At 35.2% G+C, this 4,090-nt stretch overlaps 1 long non-coding RNA gene across 3 annotated transcripts; it reads left to right on the top strand.

Moving 5' to 3' along the window:
* The first annotated feature begins 205 nt into the window (after window positions 1-205).
* Window positions 206-3,498, top strand: LOC149475885 (uncharacterized). Of its 3 annotated transcripts, XR_016317960.1 has the most exons (4): window positions 206-406; window positions 913-1,117; window positions 1,202-3,180; window positions 3,257-3,498. It is a non-coding gene; the product is annotated as an uncharacterized LOC149475885 (long non-coding RNA). The 3 variants fall into 3 exon arrangements; XR_016317959.1 differs by having other exon boundaries at window positions 1,202-3,498; XR_016317961.1 differs by having other exon boundaries at window positions 206-412; window positions 1,202-3,498.
* Window positions 3,499-4,090: the final 592 nt, after the last annotated feature.

Here is a 4,090-nt window from a genome sequence, read left to right as displayed (position 1 = left end):
TCACTTTTCGTTGCACACGTATGCGCAACCTTTGTAAGTGTGAGTTGTGCAAGTATACCATGAGTAAAATTTGTTTCATTTTTTTATACCTGGCGACACTGATCAATGTCAATTGCCTTTTATGACTTTTGACTTTTGAAGTTTTGGGAAATGAGGATTTGTATTTTGTTTTGTTTTGTTGTGCTTGCCACAGAGCAAGGTGCTTGCTTGTGATTATTACTTACGACAAGACCTTGTCTTAGATTAAAAGTGTTTGTTTCTAAAAATCTATATCACTGCAATGTCCAGCAAGATGTCCAGTAACATTTACAGAAAATGTTCTACATGTGGTAAAACACGTGCTGAGGATACATCGGTGACTTAAAACTGGTTTCCCAGTTCCATTTCGAGTGGCCAATATCAGAAAGTTAGTGTATGTTTGATGTACCAATTGAATACTATTTTACTTTGTTCATTAATATTTTACGGTATATGTACAACAACTGCAATTTACTTACAAGATTTTTTTTTATTGGTAACTAGCTTACCGCCCTCGGCTTCGCCCGCTTTGTCTAAAACCTAATAAATTATATACTAAAACCTTCCTCTTGAATCACTCTATCTATTAAAAAAAACCGCATCAAAATCCGTTGCGTAGTTTTAAAGATTTAAGCATACAAAGGGACATAGGGAAATAGGGACAGAGAAAGCGACTTTGTTTTATACTCTCGCCTGATGTTAAGCTGAGATGTGGTCTAAGATAGAATGCGCTTCCCTAGAAGGTATCTGTTCACTCTACGCTTGAGGACCCCCATATTGTTCTTGTCGGGGAACACAGATTCAGGAAGCATGTTCCAGTCCCTCGCAGTTCGAATATTTTTGTATAAACAGGATGAGAATGTCTATACCCTATACATATAATGTTATTTTCAGAGCTTGTGCTTGGGCTGTATTCTGTTGGCCTAATGAACATTGGAGTTCCGTCCAATCTTTGGTCTCTCCATACTACAAAGTTTTATGAGGCATTTCAAAACATGTCAATTCTATGACAATATGCGACACAAACTAATTAGGATTGCCATACCCACTTAAAATGAATTAGAAGAAAGTACATGTTCAAGAAAATATGCTTATACAGGTAACTAATGTAACTCATCTTGATAAAATTATTGATATAGCAATATATATGAGAAAAAATAACCATAATTATTCATATTTTTAGAATTAAGAACAAGGAAGGCAACAAGAATGTTCAGGAGTGGCATTTTCACAAATAGACTAAATAAACATCAGTAATATTCAAGACTAGCGCTCCGCCCCGGCTTCGCCTGTGGTACCTACATGTTTTATAGCCTATGTTGCTCAGTGAAGATGCAGCTTTCTAATGGTGAAAGAATTTTTGAAAATGGTCCAGTAGTTTACGCGCGAAAACCATACATACATACATACATAACAAACCTTTCCTCTTTATAATATTAGCATAGAAACTAGATGAAGCGTCCACAAGCTGAGGACCAATGAAAGAACCAATCCAATAAACCTTTTGAAATTTTAATATCAAAATCAACTACTAAGGCTCAGGTTAGTAATTTCTTTGTAATAGGTATTGTGCCTCAGGTATCCTGAGTGGCTTCCTTTTTTAGTGCAGGCAACCACACAAATTTATGGTTTCTATTACCTATTATTTATAATTTATCTACAATGTTATTTGATATGTGTGTTGGAATAAATGGTTTCTTTCTTTGTAATAAGTTTGATTTTTTTTATTAGCCTTGGATCAGACTTTTGAAGACATGCATGTATTATAATTATATGGTAGGTTATATCCAATTTTTGCGTGTCCGTTTGACAGTTGACAAAGGCCTCCTCCATTCGGGCCTTTCTATGGCCACTCTACCCCAAGTTGTACCCGCTACCTGTTTGATGTCATCGTCCCATCTCTTTTGGGGTCTACCTATCTCTTTCCCTTCTCTTGGGGAGTTATTTTGCTCACCACTGTGTAGTTCATAGATTAAGTATCAGTTATTAAGTAACAGATGCGACAGTGTTGTTTTCCATAACTCCAGTGGATCTGTTGTGGCGCTGCTGTAGCCTTATCAATTTTCACAGTAAAAGGTAGTGTTGCCTACCAAGTATTGATAATCTGGTTATCGATACTTGAGTGAGGTTCCCATTCTATTGATAAAAATACTACGTACTAGATACTACGTGGGTTCTAAGCATTATTATTGCGAATATTAAAAATAAAACAGATTTTGTTTTCAATTTTTAGTTATTTATTGCCCTTTTTCTTAATTTATTTGTTTTATATTTCAAAAAAGCAATTTAATGGATTTCTGCCATTTTTTACACATATCTCTCCTCTATAGGTCCCTTTAAAATTTTATTTATAATATTGCTCCAGTTATGGACATGAAGCCTAAAAGCCATATATGTTAAAAACATTTTTTTTAAACACATATTGTGTGTTTTCAGACACCTTTTTTCTTAAATTTGCCCCAATTTCGTTTAGGATACAGTTATCGTTTAAATAATTATGTATTAAACAACTTGCTTCCCTGTTCAAAACTAGAAGTTTGATTACTATTTTTTTAAAGTTTGTATTCTCTTTGGCGCATGTAAGAAAAAATATTATCCTCTGTTGATTTACTGGTAAAGCTCTTCATGCAATTTTTACAATTATTGACACTACTAGCTTAGCTAACAAAGTGACTGATTTTACGGATGACTTAGCGGCATCGCATAGTACGAGATTGTAGCAGTGGCAGCCACACGGTACATAAACAGCAAAGGGATTTATATCCAGAATTCTCTTTTGAACCCCAATATTTTTTCCTTTCATGTTAGCCCCGTTGTCATAACCCTGACCCCTACAATTGTTCAATTCCAGTCAATATTTATTTAAAACATCAATGATAACTTCAGTCAGTCTTTCACCAGTCGACTCATTGACAGGTATAAATTCTATGAAATGCTCTTTGCTGATGCTGATATTTTATCGTCATCTGATGATAAATCGACAAATCGTATTGTCAGTGAAAGTTGTTCTACATGACTAATGTCTGGAGTAAGCTGCGGCTCTTTCTTATAGAGTAACCAGGAAGACTTTTTATGAATTGCATAGCCTGATTGGACCTCATTTAAGGAAGAATGACACTAACTGCAAATTATCGATTAGAAGTGAAGAAAGGTTGGCGTTGTGTCTGAAGTAAGTGAATACTATTTAATTGTAAAAAAAAACATTTCAGAACTTCACTGTCCCCAGTAATATCATCAGCTTTTCTTTTATTGGTAGTTGTTGAAGAAGCGTGGGATGAATGAGATGGCGAATGAGCAGCATTTTGTGTTGTCGAATTTTGAGAGTTATCAGTTGTAGGTTCTGACAGAATACTTTCTATATCTGATAGCAGCTCTTCGTGTGATCTTGAGTTATTTTCTGTACCTGCGGACATTCGTGTATCGTCAGTGCCTGGGCTCCTGATTTCTTGTTGCCCGTAGTTCGTCGTTCGGTCTCTGTTACACATATACGACTGTAAAAACTCCATTTGTTTTTGATACTTCCATAATTTTTTTTGTTTTGTTGCCTGACCACTTCTAGTACAATTTTGTCTTTTTATGGCGTCGCGGTGGTTGTCGCGTAATTTTTTCCACTTTGCTTTAGCTGTGGAAACTGAAAGAAAAGAAAATCAAGCTTTATTTTGTGAAAGTAATATAGTAAAATATATTTACAGATATTTAGCGACTGGCAGCAAGTTTTCAACCATTGCAGAAAATTTTAGAATTGGAAAAAGTACTGTATCAAAGATTATTCCAGAAGTTTGTGATTGCATTTGGAAGGTGCTGCAGCCGTTATACATGCCAGTACCAAATTTTGGGAACTGGAATTTCTTTAGTGAAACTCAATATTCCGTTTAAAAAGATTTAATATCAAGACAAAAACGCCATTTGTACAAAATTTTGCACATAAGTGAAAAATATACATTCTACCCTGTATAATAAAAATGACAATCTATGTTGGTGGAACGCGTGATTGCTATAATAAGTTTAACAGGCGTAGACACATCGGAATACGGCAGCAGGACCACTTTTCCTTTAAACTTCTTGCCCAGCC

This window comes from Colias philodice, chromosome 29, assembly GCF_061535455.1.
Source record: "Colias philodice isolate Cphi_HAF_F1 chromosome 29, ilColPhil1 Martin Lab GWU primary, whole genome shotgun sequence".
Lineage (NCBI taxonomy): Eukaryota > Metazoa > Arthropoda > Insecta > Lepidoptera > Pieridae > Colias > Colias philodice.
Note: the sequence above shows the minus strand (reverse complement) of the source record. Positions and strands in the feature narration are given on the sequence as shown.